This window comes from Equus przewalskii, chromosome 24, assembly GCF_037783145.1.
Source record: "Equus przewalskii isolate Varuska chromosome 24, EquPr2, whole genome shotgun sequence".
NCBI classification, from domain to species: domain Eukaryota; kingdom Metazoa; phylum Chordata; class Mammalia; order Perissodactyla; family Equidae; genus Equus; species Equus przewalskii.
Window position 1 is genome coordinate 12,631,284 of NC_091854.1, and position 19,143 is coordinate 12,650,426.

A 19,143-nucleotide genomic window follows, 5' to 3' on the forward strand; every position below is an offset into this window, starting at 1 on the left:
GGCCAGTCACAAATCAGAAAGGACTGTGCTAAGTGGGTCCAAATCGAATCCTGCTCATGGAAACAGGCTCACACAGGGCACTCAAAATTATTGGGTTTCCTTGTCTACTACAGAAGGAGGGGCTTTGAAAAAATCTAGCTGTTATCCAACATACCTAACTTATGATTTCACCAATATTACTGTTATAATGATACCACTTTTTTTTTTTTAATTTTCTCAATGAGTTGATTGAAGATACATAAAGAAAATAGTAGACTAGGTAGATGAACATGGCAACAATCCTGAAGTTGGTGTGTGCATGCATGAGGTTAGGAAATCATGTGTATGGGAGCTCATATAATTATCCAATTCACTTTAAATATTAAATACAAATTAGTAATATGGATTAAGTATAACTTAAGAATTCACTTATTGCTGAACATTTATAGGTATTTCAGTTTCCAGTTGGGGATTTCATAATGTGACAGAAAGTGTACTCCTATACCTTCACTAGCCCCAGAAATTTTAACATTTAAAAATTAGTTTTGTACCTTTGGTTATTATTTTTGGTGGTGCTCATTATCTTATTACTTCTTCTTTTATCATTAGTCATTACTTTCACTAATTTTTACATTTACACTCTACTTCTTTTTGTAGCTTCTCAAGGTGATTGCTAGCTAAATTATATTTATTTATTTTTTTTGTTGTTTAGGAATAAATGCTAAAACAAGTGCATTGAATACCATTTTTCCCATGTCCCACAAGTTTTACTAAATCATGTTCCAGTCTAGACAATCCATTTTGTTCCATTGATGTATTTGACATTTATTACCTCATGCTTGGAATTTTAATTTTGATTTTTATTTCCTCTGTAATTGTACACTAGATTGGGGATATTTGTAAAATTTAATACTGAGCCTGTTTTGCTTAAATCCTCCCAGTGTCTTTAAATATCATAGAGTAATTTCAGATTTGATTATGTTAATCTTTATTTAACTTTTTATAAGATCTCTATGTTAATATATGCAATATTGCAAAACTACTAAATATGTTTTTTCACAAATTAGTATGCATTGTTTCTGCATAAAACCTTATGTACAAAATGTTTATTAAACATCAAAGTTTTTGTTAAGTTTTTTCTTCAGATCATTAACCCCAAAAGCTAAGTAGTTGGTAAAATTTGTTTAGTAATTGATTCCAGTGGGTAACAGGTTCTATTACGTACTATTCACAGTTTAGGTGGGCATTTAGGATCTTAGGAGAACCTACCTGTTCTCTGTTAATAATTCCTCATCCTCCTCTCTTTCTGTCTCACACAGATATTTTGTTGGCTGTCATATGTCATGGTGGATTCACATTTGAATGAGTAACACTGTTTTCCAAGAGACATAAAGGGAACAAGTTTGTCCTTTTCCATGTTAAATTTATCATTGAAAGGAGAAGTTCCTTATGTTCCTCACAAGGAGAATGAATATGCCAAGGTAAGAAAATTAGATATTAATTTTATGTTCTTTTTTCCTTTTAACATCACATCCCAGATTTTCCTCTTCTCTGGGAATTTAGCTGAACAACATTGAATTCTCCAGGGAGAGTCAGACTTATGATTACCAGGGCGACAGAGAAGTGTCCTGTCATAGGACTTTTAAATCATGGTCAGTCACATGCTAAGAGAGTAATAGTCAGTTTCTTTCTTTATGAGAGGTGAATTGGATTATTTTTATAGAGGCAGGCATATGGTCTATAATTTGACTTTTTATTTCCTGGAAGGAATGATATCTGTAAATGTTTCATTTAAAAAAATGAAAAGAGCTTCTTTATGAATTGCAAGACTGAATTACTCACCCTTATATGATTTTCTGAAAGCAACGCTGAATTTCTGTTATTAGGAGGTATTCACAGAATGTAGGGTATAAAATAGCTTGGAATTCATCATGTGAGACTTAGTTTCTTCTCCTTCTCGTTTGGATCTCTGTCCACAGTGTGTGTGTCCTGTTCTAGATTCCTTGCACTAAGCATACATAGGTCAGGGTCCTGTCCTGCCTTCTAGAGGCAGGTCTGGAAAGCAGTCTCTCTTTCCCTGCTGCTAGTGTCCAATTTGTGTGAGGTTCTGATTCCCTCTGTACTGAGGCGGAAAAGTATCTGCTTTGCAGACTAGGTTTTGGGGATGGTGGAGGGAGTATGTTTCTGAGTTCTAGATTTGGAGAGAAGCATCAGAAATCCCAATTGTGGCTTCAGGTCCAGTCACATTTATTAGTCCAACTTCACCATCGATATAGCCGAAATTGATGGTCTGACTCCTACGTCTATTTCCAAGTCAATTCCACACTCTGAATCTAAAATGCCTGTTTTTCCTTGTTTTTGTCATTTTAAAGCCCAGTACATCAAATAGGGAGCAATTTGAAATCACGTTCTTGGACATTCTTGGGACATGACACCATCAAGGGGTTCTTTTTGGTCCTTTTTCTAGTGTCCTTTTTGCTTTAAACAGAAAGTTTGTCTGAAGAATTTTGGCCCAGGAGTGAGTACGTACAGATTCATCTATTCACGTGATCTCTATAACCCATTCTTCATGAATACAGGGAATCCTACAAGGATTAGGGAGAACTAATTTTTACTGAGTCCCCATGTGAGATACTCTGATTGTTACTTTGCTTTAACTCATTTAGTTTTCGTAATCACTCTTCAAGACCGGTACTATCATCCCCTGATTATAAATGGTGAAATAGACACCAGAGATGTTAGGTAAATTGTCCAAGTTCACAATGTCTGGAGAAGGGAGAGTGTAGGATTTGAACCTATATCTGTCTCTACATCCTGCTATGGGCGGCCGTGTTTTGCCTGGTTGGTTACACCTTGGGGTTTGAAAGTGGACATTCTTGGTGCTCTGCCCCAATCCCCTCATATCCCTTCTACTCTTCCTGTATGCTCCTTCTCCCTGGGTCAGGGTGCTTTTGCTTCCAATGGCCCACACCAGCAACTCTTCTCTGAAGGATGGCTCACAGGCTACTGGAACCGCTTTGCCCATTTGTGCAGAGAGCTAGAGGGTGCTTCCATCCTCCCAGGTTGTCTTTAGCCAATGACTGATAGGTGCAGGGATATGAAATCTCTGTGCCTTTGCTTGTGTTGAGACAAGTCCCGAGGTGTAAGTTATACACTCGAGATCCCTGTGGGATCAGCCTGATGCCCCCTCTGTGGGACTTTGCCTGTAATCAACACCGCACTTGACTCCATTTTCCCTGTCCTGCTTCCCCTCCTCCCATACCTTTTCTCCGTGAGAACTTCGTAGTATACAAATCCTTGTCTCAGGGTCAGCTTGTGGTGAACTCAGCCTGAGATAGGGTGTCATATCTTAACTTCTCAAATAATATTTATTAAACACTTAATATATCCTAAGCACTATGTGGCATTCTTTAAACCTATTAACTCATTTAATCCACACAACAACCCTATGAGTAGACACCATTTCTGATTTTACAACTGAGAAAACTGAGCCTTGATAACTTGTTCAAAGTCACACACCAGTAGTGTCAGAAGCAAGCTGAAACCCTGGTCTGACTTCCAAGCCATATTCATAACCCCTATGCCGTACTCCTCAAGGACACATCATTTCCCCTGAGAAGGAAGCCAACTCATAGTAGGTCAAGCCCTCCATCTGTGGAAGAATTCTACAAACAACAGATGAAAATTCCAGTTCAAAAATCAAATTTTCACATATTGTACAATTTTCTTTTTGTAATAAAAATTTCTGTAATTTGGAAGAATGAGAAAGTTTGTCTGGGCATAACATATTATATAACATGCCATATAGTCTTTACAGTGGTCCTTTGAATATTTTATGGAGTATTTACTTTGTGTTAAACTCAGACGATAAAAAGGGCTGGCCCTTAAAAAAATCCCCTATTTAGTGAAGGAGACTGACCTATGATGAGTGCTGTAATAAACATATATATGGCAGTAAAGAGTAAGGAGCTAGAAATTCTGAGTCAGGTCTAGAGGTGGAGTTAGGAATCACATTTCAGCTGAGTCTCTAAAGAATGGATAGGATTTTAAGGTTTTACTTTATCTTAATTTAATTCAGCTATACTTTACTTTTATTTTATTTGTTTATTTATCTTATTTTATTATTTCATGAAGGAAGAGCACATACCAGCGTTATGTTTGAAATAGAGGCCAAAATCACAGAGGTAGAAAATGATCTTGACTTCTAGTTAAAATTCTGACACAAAGACCTAGATCCTGCTGCGCTTGCTCTGGTGGGCAGGATAGCAGCGCTCCTTTCTCTGATTGATTGGTAGAGTGGGCTGAGTCACTGTTGTCTTTAAATGACAGAGAACTTTTTCCAATTATAATATTCACTTCCAAACAGTGATTGTTTATATTCATAGTTTCGTTAAACACATGACTCTAAAATCGAGGTTTCAATTTTTCAAATGTTTCTAATCTGGAGATGAGAACTTGGAGATGTTAATGGCAGCCCTGGATAAAGGAGAGTGATTTCCAAACTGTGGATTAAATTTCTCCAGAGCACTCAAATTTGTTGAGATGGGCATTCAAATCCATATGCATACACGCATTCCTTTCCAAGTCACAGGTACTAGAGCTCTTATCCTGTGGGGCAGCAATGAGACAAAGTCGTTGAGAATATAAGGGTTTGGAGTTGTGCTGTGTGAGTTCAGACCCCAGCTTTGTCATTAAGTAGGTGAACACGGTTAAGCTACTGAACCTCTCTGTGCTTCAATTTTGTCATTAGTAGAGTGAGGACAATAATAAACTTGCCTCAAAGAATAGTCGTGTATTAAAAGAATTAAATATATGCATACATATGGGACACTAGAACACTGTGTGACACATGGTAAGTGCTCAGTAAATACCAGTTATTATCATGTATGTGAATTGCGAAAGCAGATCATTCACATTTTTTGACAATAATAATAATAATCTTTACTGGATTATTTCTGGAAAAGCTGGGGATCACTAGTCTACAGTAGATCATTGCTTATTGAAAGAAGCTTATCTCAGTGGATTACCTAGGTCCTTAGTTCTTCCTCTCACTTGCTTTCCTGCCAGCTTTTTTGTCCATACTTCATATATTGGTACCTCTAGCCTATATGTATTCATTACAAGTGTTTTCAGTTGTAAAACCGAATTATTTGTGGCCTAACCAAATATGGATTTATTTCCTTACAAGGCAGTCCAGGCATTAAGCAGCAGCTTAATGATGGCATCAAGGACACAGGATCTTTCTATATTTCTTCTCTACTAACCTTAGATTGGTGGCTTTTTACTCCTGATCATAAGCAGCTGCTACAGCTAGAGGCCCTGTATCCATGCTGTAAACAGAGGAATGCGGTGGCCCCAACAATCTTTGCTCTTTTATCAGGAGAGCAAAAGTTTTGCCAAGAGCCCCAGAGATTTCAATTTCCGCCTAATTTGCCAGACCTTCTGATTGTTGACCTCATGCATTCAAAGTGTAGACTTGGACCACCTGCATTGGCCATCTGGTAGCTTGTTAGAAATACTGTCTCAGACCTACTGAATCAGAATCTGCATTTTAACAAGATTCCCAGGGGATGCATATGCACATTAAAATTTGAGAAGGACTAGTGTTCATCATATTGACCATAGTTGACACATTTTGACTGTGTGCGTCTGATGTGGATGCAAATGCATTCTTATTAATCACCTCTCTGAAAAGATACAATAGGCTTATGATGGCAGCCCTGGCACCCACATAATCCTTCATGCTTAACCTAGTTTCTTTGCTAGACATTTATGCCTTTGCATCTCCTTGGTAGTCGTGGCCTTGGTTCTTGGTACAAAGTCCACTTGTGCCATTAATGTCTTGTTATGGCTCTCTGAAATTTCTTGTATAACTGGCTCAGATGCTTCTCTTGTTCCTGGCTGATCCTTCTCACCTGGGGTAGGGATGGTTGGGAGCAGAGGTTCCTCTTTCACTGAACTACTTGCCCAACTAATTGTTGGTTGGGCTGCTTGTTTTTCTTCCTTCTGCCTATATGTGCTTCAAATTAATCAAGTTCAAAGTTATTATTGAGGTTCTTATATAGTGAAATATGTTGCTTTGTGTATTTGGTTTTCCCTCTAGATAGAGTGCAAAAATTTAACTCTTTCCTGCACACAAGAGATATTTTTATTTAGGAGGTTGTCAAAAAACAGATCAATTTTAATTTTCTTTTAGGTAAAGAGTCTCTCACATGAGTCAATAAAAAATCTGTTCCATTCCTTTTTAAGAGAAAATTTGGGGAGGACAGTGATTAAAGGAAATATATCTGTAACTTCATAAAGTTATAATGACAATAGCATAATACAAAATGTTTTAAAATTTGCCCCTAGATTTTAAAAATGCAGTTGGTAAATAGTACGCTTCTTCATTAACATGCTATTGACTCTTGGATAGCGTTGCCTGGAAAGCTGGATAAATGGAATGAAGGTGTAAACAGAATAGGGTCAAAATGAACTATACAATTAAATAGAGAATGAATAAATAAATAAATAGTGAATTTTGCATAGTAACCACAAATCTCCAGTATGTCAGCACCTCCATATCACCATACATAAATGAAGAGAATATTATCCTGTGGGAAGTGTCCCTCATTCATATGATTTCAAAGACATTTTCTTTCAGTTTAGGATTCAGGAGTAGTATGAGATTTAGAGAGGATCTAGAGTGACCAGAAAGATACACGCTGGACAAAAAGCCCAGGAACTTCACAATGAGCTACGACTTCACATGCATTGGGATGGCCATTATCAAAAACACAGAAAATCACTATTGGTGAGGATGTGGAGAAATTGGAACCCTGTGCATTGCTGGTGGGAATGTAAAAGGGTGTAGCTGCTGTTGAAAGCAGTATAGTGGCTTCTGAAGAAAAACAAGCATAGAATTATCATGTGATCCAGCAATTCCTCTCCTGGGTGTATACCTCAAGGAACTGAAAGCGGGGACTTGAACAGTATATGTACACCCATGTTCTTAACAGCATGATTCACAACAGCCAAAAATGGAAGCAACCCAAGTGTCCACTAACGGAAGAATGGAGAAAGAAAATGTAGTGAATACATACAACAGAATGAGATTATTCAGCTTTGAAAAGGGAAGAAATTCTGACACATGCTACAACATGGATGAACCTTGAAACAATTATGCTAATTGAAATAAGCCAGTCACAAAAGGACAAATGCAGTATGAGTCCACTTACATGAGGTACCTAGAGTAGCCAAATTCATAGATTCAGGAAGTAAAATGGTGGTTCCATGGGCTGGGAGGAGGGGGGAATGGGAATTGTTGTTTAATGGGTATGGAGTTTCAGTTTAGGAAGAACAAAAAGTCCTGGATATGGTTGGCGGTGATAGTTGCACAACAATGTGAATGTGCTTAATCATGGGACTGAATTGTACACCTAAAAGTGGTTAAAATCATAAATTTGCAGTTATGTATATTTTATCAAAATTTTAAAAAATCAGGAACTTAAAAGGTTGAAGGTTTAACGTTTTTCTCTTATCTCAGATGTTTAAGTTAACAAGGTTAGCACTTACCACAGTGTTCTTTTCTTTATTACGTTGCTTGACTGAAGCTGGGGTTGCCAATAGGTCAAGGAGTATTTGTTGAGTCCCTGCTGACTATGAACTAGGCACTGTGGTAGGTCTGAGGGATACAAAAACAAATCAAATATAGTGCTTTGGTTTAATGAAGTCACAGATTAGCATGGGAGACAGACAAGGAGATCGATGATTGCGATTTAGTGCAGTGCAATATATGACAGAAATATATATGACACTGTGGTTAAGAGTGCAGGTTCTGGAACCAGAATGCCTGAATTTGAATGCCGGAATGATCACTTTTACTAGTTGTGTGATCTTAAACAAGTTGCTAAATCTATTTGTGCCTCAGTTTCCTCATCTGTAAAATGGGCATAAAATGGTTCCTACCTCACAGAGGATGGACCCGGCAGGGGCTGGGGGTCCTGTTGCTGGTGCTACCTGGAGGGCAACTAGTGATGAGATTTTGCTCTAATCCAGATAAGAGAGTATAATGCCAGACTAAGGTTGTGTCAGTGGGGACAGAGAAGAAGGATGTGAATTTGAGAGGTAATTACAGAATACGTTCTCTAGAACTTGGTGACTGAGGGTGAAGAAAGAGAGAAAATCAGATGACTCCCACTTTTCTTGCTTGGCTATCTGGGTGGAGAGTTGGGGCTCCCTACTCCCACTCACTCAAGGAAGAAAATAAGAAAGGGAGTGGGATGCAGAAACAAATTCAGTAATGCAGTTTTGCACAAATCGAGTTTGAGGTGTCAAAGGCACATCTAGATAGAAAAGACCTGTAAGGAGCACACACACACACACAGATAAATAATAAATACGTGTGTGCGTGTGAGAGTATACCTTGGTACTTGAGGAGGGTTCCTAGAGATAGAGTCCTGGGATTAATCAGACTAGAATATGGCACATATTTACTTACCAACAAATACATTTATTAACGTCCTTTGATGAATGAGGCTCTGTGTTCAAAGCTGGGTAGGTAAAATCCTTGCCCTAGATAAGTGTGGCAGCTTGGCCCAGGACTCAAAGTCTGGGTATCCATAAATCAGGATCAAATATGATGAGGAGGGAGACATATCTTAAAAGCAAATCACTCCTGTCCTGCTGTATTAGCTTCACCCCTGTTATAACAAATTACCACAAGCTTACTGACTTAAAACCATGTTGTCTTATGCTTCTGGAGGTCAGAAGTCCAAAATGCATCTCACTGGTCTAAGGGGTCGGTGGGGCTGGTTTCTTCTGGAGGCTCTAGGGGAGGATCTGTTTCCTTACTGTTTCCAGCTTCTAGAGGCCACCTGCACTCCTTGGCTCCTGGCCTCTCCGTCTTCAAAGCCGAAAGTATAGCATCTTCAAGTCTCTCTCTGTCTCTGTTTCTGAGTTCTGTTTCCATCATTGGGTCTCCTTCTCTGCCTTCCTGCCTCCCTATTTCCCTTATAAGGACACCTGGGATTACATTGGGCCCATCTGCAAATCCAGGATAACCTCCCCATCTTAAGATCCTCAGTTAATCACGACTGCAAAGTCCCTTGCGCCATGTAGGGTGAAACATTCACAGTTGTGGGGATTAGGACATGGGCATCTTTGGGAGGCCATTATTCTGTCTTCCACTTTCACTTTTATTTGCAGAGCTCAAATTCATTTTGAATGGATTCACTTTTAGAATTTAGATGCCTCTCTAACTTGTCATGATGGTTGCTTACTTAGCTCTCCAAACTTGATCTGGTCTTTGTCCCACCTCAAGTAAGGCCATAACATCTTCCTTGACCTCTGGTCCAAAATATCTCTGTGCTCTGAACTCCTACAATGCTTCTGCCTGTCCCATTTATTTGCATTAATCACTCACTTGTGTCAACTTTCAGTTCCAATAAATAGAAATTTACCTCAAATTGGCTTAGGGAATTAAGTGGAAGTTATTGACACAGGGAATGCAAAAAAGGACTGAACTAGGATTGTGGGAAAGTCAAGATGTAGCTAGTTTTCAGAAGCAGCCAAAACCAGGGACTTAAACATTCTCTCTCCTTCCTTTGTTTCGACTTCTCACAGTCCCTTCCATTCTCTCCTCTGAAGGCTGACCTTGTCCATATCACAAGGAACAGAGCCAAGAAAAAAAACTAAATTTTACGCTTTAAAGCTTCTCTCACCAGAAACACAGTCCGGAATAGACTAAAGGGAAGAAATGGTGCTTCAATTCCCCTCGAGAGTTCCGGAAAAGAAATAGAATGCTTCCTCTGCACGTGTAAGAACCTCTTGTTTGCTGTAGGAAGATGGTTTTGTTCTTTGGCCTAATCTAAAGGGGTTTCCAATAATACTGGTCTTCTGTTAACTCACCTAACACCTTGTCTATGAGCCAAAGTCCTTGATTCCTACTTCACCAAGAAAATAGAAGCTAATGGAAGTGAAATCCCTCCAAGGCCAGCCTTTGCATCTGCAAATATTTCTTTGTCTGGACTGTCCTTCCCTCCAGCCTCAGAGAACACTGATAATGACCTTTTAAAGGCTAATCTCCACGCACTAGTGCTCTTTATCTTCCAGGTTCCTTCAGTACCTTAATGACAGTTTGCGTGACACATTCCTGATGACGTTGCAAATCTCTAGCTGTTCCTTCTCAATCTAGTTCACAATGCCTCTTTCTTTATCCCCCTTTAAATGTTGTATTTTCTCACGAATTCGTTCTTGGCTCCCTTCTTTTCTCTCTGTCCTTGTTGCAGTTGTTCATATCAGCCCCACTATTGGCTTCCCTTGTCCTCTGTGTGCCTATGATGACATATCTAGCCCAGACTTCAACAGCAACCCCTGGTGCAAGAAGCAATGGAATATTAATTTCAAAGGATTGAAGAAAGAAATTAAACCTAATATGTTAAATTGTCCCTTACATATTACAGTCAGTAAAAATAATGTTAGAAATAGTCGGACTTAGATCACCTGACACATACACTAAAAAAACTCTTGGAAGAAATTCTCCAGCAAGAAGGAAAACAAAGAAGAATTAATTAGATATGGGAACTAATATTAATAAATAATTTTGTAAAGTTTCTTATCTAAACAGACAGTGACAAGAATCTGTCAATTCATGATTTAAACTGTAGGAAATACCAACATGAGGGAGGTTAGTGTTGCCGTCCAGAGAGAGACAAGAGCCTGATAAGACATTTCTGTTGGAAGTGAAGGGGATAAGGGACCATAGATATTGACAAGCTTTTGACTTCTATTACTGTAGGAAATAAATACATGAATAATAAATGTAAGAATGGGTCTTAATAAGTTGAGATAATTACCAGAAGGCTAAAATCGTAATGTGAGATTTTCAAAACAGCAGAGTAAAATTCAGTCTATCTGTGGAAGTTAGGAAAGGAGAGGAACAGAATAAACAGAAGGAGATATGTGAAATAGAAAATATGAAAGAAGATGGTCAAAATAGTTTCTAGCAAATAACACTATGTGAATGTGTTAGACTCACTTTTAGCAAGGTGGGGACGCTTAGCTTAGATTTTGAAAAGATGCAATAACATGCTGTCCTTAGAGACACATTTAAAATGATAATGTGATAACAATTCCAATATTATCTATGTGTAAAAGAAGATGTAAGAAAGATGGGATATTTGTAACAGATAATGAAAAAGACAAAATCAGTTGACCCTGAAAAGTTTTATTTTGCCTCGTTAAAACCTTGAGCAGTAACTTACTAGCTCAAAGATCACAATCTCCATCCTAACAGAGCTCCTTGTCTCTGTCCTGATTCCTCCCACTAGAACCTGCAGCATGATCTTTCTACTAACAGCTGATCTTGCCCCGCTGCAGCTTTTTACTGCCATTCCCCCATTGCCTACAGGATAAAGTCCAGGGTCTCTGGCATTTTATTCAAGGCCTTCCTTGGTTTGTAGCTTAGTGCTTCCTCATCACCTCTCTGCTCCTCAGCCTCCTGCCCTTTCCTCTTCCTCCTTTGAGCATATAGAAACATTTACATTTTTCCAAATGGAACATTCATCTCTCACTTCTATGCCTTTGCCTATTCGGCTCTTTCTGACTGGAATTTCCTTCTTCCCTTTCTATTTGTGCTTCAAGACTCATACGAGGTGCCACCTCCTCCATGATGCTTTCTCCTTTGTGCTCCTATGTGTATGTGATGTCTTATCACATCACATTGAATTACTTTGTCTGTCCCTCTGACTAAACCATAAGTTACTGGAACAGCAGCAACCATGTATCCCAGCCTCCAGCATGGTGCCTGCCACATAGTACAAACTGTGCTCAGTGAATAAATGGATCCAAGGCAGCAAAGATTATGTTCCAGGTGCTGGATGGTGCTACATTCAGACCAGTAGACAGAAACAAAAATTTAGGAAATAGGTTCTGTGTATAAAGGTTACAATGATTGGTTTCTTCAGCTCAAAAAAAAGGATGTAAGATAAAGAAGTCATTTTCAGAAATATTAATTGTATTGGGCGAGTATTTTAGGCAGCACTCTGGTTGCACGTGACAGAAAAGTGACTCCAATAAGTTAGTTATATACATATATATGTTTATATATTGGTAGCACTTGGGCATGTCTCCCATAGTCCTGCAAAGTGTGGTAGCCCCTAGAACTCAGGTTCGGTGGGAACTGGGGAAGCTAGGGATGTGAGTGTAACCAGGTTTTTGCCCACCTCTTGACCTATTGGCCTCATCATCTCATATCAGCTTCCCCCTTTAAGCAGGAAAATTCGACAGAGACTAGTCCTGAGCCTCATAACACACAGCTTTGCTGTCGGAGAGACATTTATCATCTTCCCTGGTTGTGATTCAAAAAGTCCTGGAGAAAAGCTCTGATAAGCTTGTTCTGAGTCAGGTGCCCACCCCGAATGAATCAGCTGAGGAAAGGCAGTGACAAAAGCTCATTTACTTGGCATCTTGTCTGAGTGTTTCTTGGGCTTGTCCCTCTGTGACGTCTTCTATTTAATGTTAGAATTAGTTTAGCCTCAAACTCTGGATCACCATTCTGTACATCAACTTTTGGGGTGTCCTCTGGAGACCAATACAATGTTCTTGGAAACTTGCTCATGTCTGTAGAGGTGTGTGGTGTCCCATGTGCCTTTAGCACGGGACGGTGGCCCCTGAAGGCACTGCTGACGTCTTGTGCTTATGTTGTAGAGCCGTATATTCTCCATTTCCCTCATTTCTGGTTCTTTTCTACCTTCCCAGTGCCCATTCTTTGTTGCCGTTTTGAATTTCTGGCATCACCCTTCTCTTTTCTGTTTCTCAACATGTTTTGGCTTTTGTACTATGTAGATTGTTTTCTTTTTATATGTAAAAATCTGTTCTGATTATAAATAACACGTTTGTAGTAAAAAAAATTGAAAATATTACAATGTTTAAAGAAGGAGTTTTTTTTAGGGTGAGCTATTAAGTTTTTATTTTTTTATCATTTATAATGATTCAATATTTGTATATCTTGTGAAATGACCATCACAATAAGTCTAGTTAACTTCTGTCACCATACATCGTTACAAATTTTTTTCTTGTGATGAGAACTTTTAAGATGTATTTTCTCAGCAACTTTCAAATATGCAATACAGTATTATTAACTATAGTTGCCATGCTGTACCTTACATCTCTCAAAAAAGAAATTTTAATTACTTGCATATATAAATATATATAAAAATATACATTTCTCTTAAACCATTAAGACCATATGTGTATTCAATTTTGTAAACATTTAAAAACTGGACATATTATAAGCAGTTTATGAAAAGACTGTTTTGGAAAGAGGATGAACATGATGGAGGTGATGAGATAATTAACATTGACTTAGTGATTCCTCTGTGCCAGACACTGTTCTAATCACTCTGCTTATATTCATTCAATTAATCTTCACATCAATCCTATGATGATGTAAGACTCTTATTCCCACGTTACAGATAAAGAAGCTGTAGGAGAGAGATAAGAAACTTTACCAATGTTCCGTAACTAGTAAGTAGGTATATATATTTTAAAGCATTTTCATACATCAACAAAATATTTCGTAAATTCCACTTTAAATGATTGAGTAGAATTTCATTACATGAATACACCATAATTTGCAATTATTGTTAAATATTGAGATTGTTTCCATTTTGAGTATCTTCAAATAATTCTGCTATGAGCTTCTTTGTTGGCGATTTTAATTATTTCCTCATGATAGGTATCTGGACATAAACTGATGTGTCAAGGGGTGGAGATTTTTATGGAGTTGACATTGCTGATTGCTTTCTAGAAAGACAGTGCCCAAAGCAAAAATAGTGCTCTCTCTATATTTTTAATTTAGTGACATGGATTTTATTGTTGTTGCTGTTGCCAATCAATGGAATTGCTCATAGCATACAGAAAATTAGGGCTAGAAGCTACTTCCATTCTCAGATGAGGAAATTGAATGAACTAATCAATCCTAGTACTTAGGGTCTTCCTTTGTTTTTCTTGGCGACCTTTGTCACTATTTGTTATTCACGACAGTTGATCCAGTAACAGATATGTGTATTTTATACATTAGTTTCTACATAGATCCAATCCCATCTAGTAGTGAAACAGAGCAGCAAAATAAACTAACTAGACAACTAGGTCATGTTCTACAGTAATCTTTCCTTATCTGTGAGAAATACTTTCCAAGAACCCCATTGGATGCCTGAAACCATGGACAGTACTGAACCTTATAGATACTATGTTTTTTCCTATACATACATACCTATGGTAAAGTTTAATTTATAAATTAGACATAGTAAGAGATTAACAAGACAAAATAGAACAATTATAACAATATATTGTAATGAAAGTTACCATAGATGTTAGCAACCTCAGCATACGATTTGTTTTTTTCCTTATCAAATTGAGAACTTTCACCTTTTCACTTAAAGGAAGCACTTTATGGCTCTCTGTGGCATATCTGAATTGCCAGCATCGGTATTCTTGCGTTTTGGGGTAATTATTAAGTAAAATAAGGGTTAGTTGAACAGCAGCACTATGATACTGTGACAGTGGATCTGATACCAAGATGGCTACTAAGTGACTAAATGGCAGTGGTGTGTACAGAGTGGATACAAAGGGATCCGCTGAACAAAGGGATGATTCACGTCTGGGAGGGGTGAAGTGGGGGCAGTGTGAGATTTCTTCCTGCTGCTCAGAATGGCACACAATTTAACTCTTAGGAATTATTTATTTCTGGAATTTTCCATTAATATTTTTAGACCTCAGTTGACTGCAGGTGACTGAAACCGAAGAAAGTAAATAAACAGGAAGTAAATAAGAGGATAAGGGGGAAGTACTGCATTAGCAAAGTTGATCCATGTTACGTGACATTAAAACAGAAAAACAAAACATACAAGCAAGGTAGGCAATTAATCCTGTTGGTTAGGTTAGCAAATTTGATTGACACTCAATTCTAAAGTTAAGAGCATGTTGAGAACAGCCCCTTGTTACAGGTCTTCCGGGACTTAGCAGGGTTTTCTTCTTTCCTCGTTCCTGGATGTACTGTAAGTGTAGATAAGAAAGGTGCACTGGACATTGAATTAAGTATAAAATGTTTCCTGCACATGGAAACTTGGCTACATGATAAAAAATCAGGTCTATCATGGGAGCGTGTAAAAATTTGACTTTGAACTGTTTCTAGAGCTGCATTTTCAGTCTTGCAAAGATTTATAGGATAAGGAGAGTTGCTTCTAATTCCTTAAAGGATTGAGTTGTAGCCTGGATGATACCAAAGGACTGACACTTCCATCCACCTATGCTGGAATGTTTTTCTTTCCCTCTGGGTACATTTAGCTTAGAAGAGAAAGTCTAAAAACAATTCCTCTCAGGTTCTGAATATCAGCTTCCCTTTTGGCCAAATTTCTGATCATAAAGTTATTAAATTCTTTCAAATATCCTGTCAGGTTTTGGACAGGACAAACAGCAAATATTTCTGGCAGTATTAAACAACACCATGACCTGAGAGGCTTCTTCAAGGAGAGTGCAAGAGAGATTATCTTCACAAGGTCTACAGCCACTCTTAAGATCAATAACCCATGGCCTGGATTTGGAAAGGAAGGGACAACAGGAAATTTTATTTTTCTCTCTCTGCTGGGTACTACACACAGATATCTGGGAGTGCTGACTCTGGTAAGAATTCTCACCTTTAGCCAGCTTCTGCCAGTTTTTCCCAGGATCCCATCTGCGGGCTTGGAGTGACATTTTGGCCAGTTTTTTCATTAATTTAAATTTTGGTTTTCCGTTTGCTGTTCCTTGTTGTTTTTTTGTTTTTTAAATCTAATGGAATCCATTTTCCTGCCTTATCTTTTTTTTTTTTTTTGGTGCTTTTTTTGTGGGGGGTGAGGAAGATTTGCCCTTAGCTAGCATCTTTTGCCAATCTTCCTCTTTTTTTCTCCCCAAAGCCCCAGAACATAGTTGTATATCCTAGATGTACATCCTTCTAGTTCTTCTATGTGAGATGCCACCTCAGCCTGACTTGATGAGTGGTGTGTAGGTCCGTGCTCAGGATCTGAACTAGTGAACCCCAAGCCTGAAAAGCAGAGCACGGGAACTTAACGACTATGCCACTGGGCCAGCTCCTCCCTTCGCCGTTTTAAGGGAATTACTGGTAGCAGTTTACTGGAGAATCCCTTGGAGTTCCATCAGTCTAGGAGGGGCCCATATTGGGGCCCTCCTTTGTGGGTAGATATGAGGGCATTCGAGTCGATGTTGAAAAATTTACATAGGCCCTTTGAGGACAATCTCTTTTCCAGTGTCCTAGTTGATTACAACTGAGACATGGACTGCTGGGTCAGCATTTTGATGATAGACCCCTAGGAGGGCGCAAGGCAGTTAGCCCAGGTATTCTTTATGTCTCTGACCTTGGAGCTCTTGTAGCTGTAAGGCCAGTGGTTAGGCAGGCTTTTGTTTACAATCACGCGTCTTTAAATTTTCATTAACCTTTTGTAACAAGTTTTTTAATGAAGCTATTTTGGAATTTTGAAGCCTTTTGGAAGCTTCTGTATGAAAGTAGATATCCCATCTGGTTTGTTTGATTTGGGAACCCTTGCTTTCAAGTGCATTTCTTTCTTTCTTTCTTTCTTTCTTTTTTTTTTTTGAGGAAGATTAGCACTGAGCTAACATCTGCTGCCACCTGCATCACCACCTTCTAAAATAAATTTGACTGGACTGATCTATTACCAGCACTAAGAAATGTGTTCAGTGAGATGAAGCAATTTACCACTTAGCTTCTGGACTATGAAACTAAGAGTTTCAAAGGACTGTGAAACTTAAAAGTTTAAAAGGTGGGACTGTGGGGGACTGGATATGTCCCTTTGGCATGAGGATTATTTTGGGCTGATTATTTTTAAAGAATTTTATTTTTATTTTATTTATTTATTTATTTATTTTGAGGAAGATCAGCCCTGAGCTAACTACTGCCAATCCTCCTCTTTTTGCTGAGGAAGACTGGCCCTGAGCTAACATCCATGCTCATCTTCCTCTGCTTTATACATGGGACTCCTACCACAGCATGGCTTTTGCCAATCAGTGCCATGTCTGCACCCAGGATCCAAATTGGCGCACCCCGGGCTGCCGAGAAGAAGAATGTATGAACTTAACTGCTGCGCCACTGGGCCAGCCCCTTGGGCTGGTTACTTTTAAAAACTGCAGACATGGGGGCTGGCCCCATGGCCCAGTGGTTAAGTTCACTCGCTCCGCTGCAGGCGGCCCAGTGTTTCGTTGGTTCAAATCCTGGGTGCAGACATGGCACTGCTCGTCAAACCATGCTGAGGCAGCGTCCCACATGCCACAACTAGAAGGACCCGTAATGAAGAATATGCAACTATGTACTGGGGGGGCTTGGGGAGAAAAAGGAAAAAAATAAAATCTTTAAAAAAAAACTGCAGACATGAAAGAAACTCTGAAAATTAGAAGTTATCCTTTCTTAAGAGACATTTACATTTGTAAAAGAAATCTCCATGTTTAAATGTGTTTTTCTCTCTGTACCAGGAAGGGGGGGATGACCCTATCTCTAGAAACTCTCATCAATGCAGAAGGCAAGGACTTAAAGCTGCATAATAACCTTACTCTTGTTTACTGTGTTTTTCTGGTAATCTCCCATAACTGGCTTCCCTCACTCCCCAAATCCTCCTTTGTCTTTAGGTGAGGATGGTATTTAAGGTGAGAGCTTCTGCCATTTTGGTGAGTTACTCAGTTTTTCTGGGTCTCTCCCATGTATACATGTTATAAAGCTTTGTTTAATTTTCTCCTGTTATTGCCTCATGTGAATTTAATTCATTGTCTGGCCAGAAGGACTCAGAGTGGGTAGAGGAAATGTCTTCCTCCCCTACAACAGCCTAGGGGGCTGCAGGTGGGAATGGAATTAGCATTACCCATTGTTTCAGAATTTAGACATGGCCGGTCAAAAGATATTTATGCTGCAGCTAGAACCAGATCTCAAAACCAAACCAAACCAAGCCAAGCCAAGAGCACTTCTGTGAGTGGATCCCTTAATTCTTCCTTATTATTCAGTGTCTCTGAAACCAAGACCCTCACAATGAAGGCCAGATCAATGCTTCCTTTTTCTGAAGTTGCGGAGGGCATCCCCTGCCAAACCAAGGCTTCTATTCGGAAGTCAGACTTAAAGGAAGAAGAAGTAAGAATGCGGTTACTTGTACCGAAGTTACTCACCAAAAAGACATCTTCTAAACCAAGAAACTCTCTCTCTGCTGCAAAGCGAAAATATGTGCCAAGGAGTCGCCAGCACCAAGTCAGGAAAGAATCCTGAGAACAGTCCCAGGAGAAATGCTCGCGGCAGCTGCTGGACTCATCCACAGGTTCTCCACACTGGCAAAGGGCTAACGAATCTCAGGCAAAAAGATCCACTGGGACTTAGCTCCTGGCTGGCTTGCCATTTGTTACCAAACCAGGTTGGTTTTTGCCCACAGCCCAGAAGGCCAAACACTGAGACAATGAGATTGCAGCAGAGAGAGAGTTTACTCACAAGGCAGTGATGCGAGGAAACGAGAGCATGAGCCTCAAATTTGCTTCCCCAAAAATAGGGACTCAGGGATATTTAGGGATAGGGGACAAGGTAGTCTGAAATGTGGAGAGAGGTGATTGGAGGTGATGGGAGGTGAGGTATTGATGATCTGTGCAAGCATCGTCAAACATCATGCCTCTTCACAGGACCCATGTTCACAAAATGGCAATGTTAGCGTGATCTGGGGGTGGAGTTTTCAGCCTTTTGACGTCAAAAGGTCGCCTATAGGACATCTCCACGGGCCCAGTTGATGAGTTGGTGGTCTCAACTGGCCTGAAGTAGACAAAGAGTTCTAATTCCTGAAAAACAGCTCAGACACCCATTACCATGGTGACCCAGGCTCCAGGAAGATATCTATAGGAGCATAGTGGAAGTCAGATAGCATATCGCCTAAGCAGCACAGTTAACAATGGGTGGGTTAAATAGCTAAAAGCTATAATTAGTAATTGCAAAAAGGAAAAAAACATTAGTTCCTAGCTACTTAATCATCAATGGCTAACTCGCTGTTGGTTTCAGGAGTGGAAAGACAAGTAGGGAGTTAGGTGCACAGCGAGTGGGTCTATATATCAGTAGGTTTGTCACCATAAATTTGGGCAGTGATACTGTCG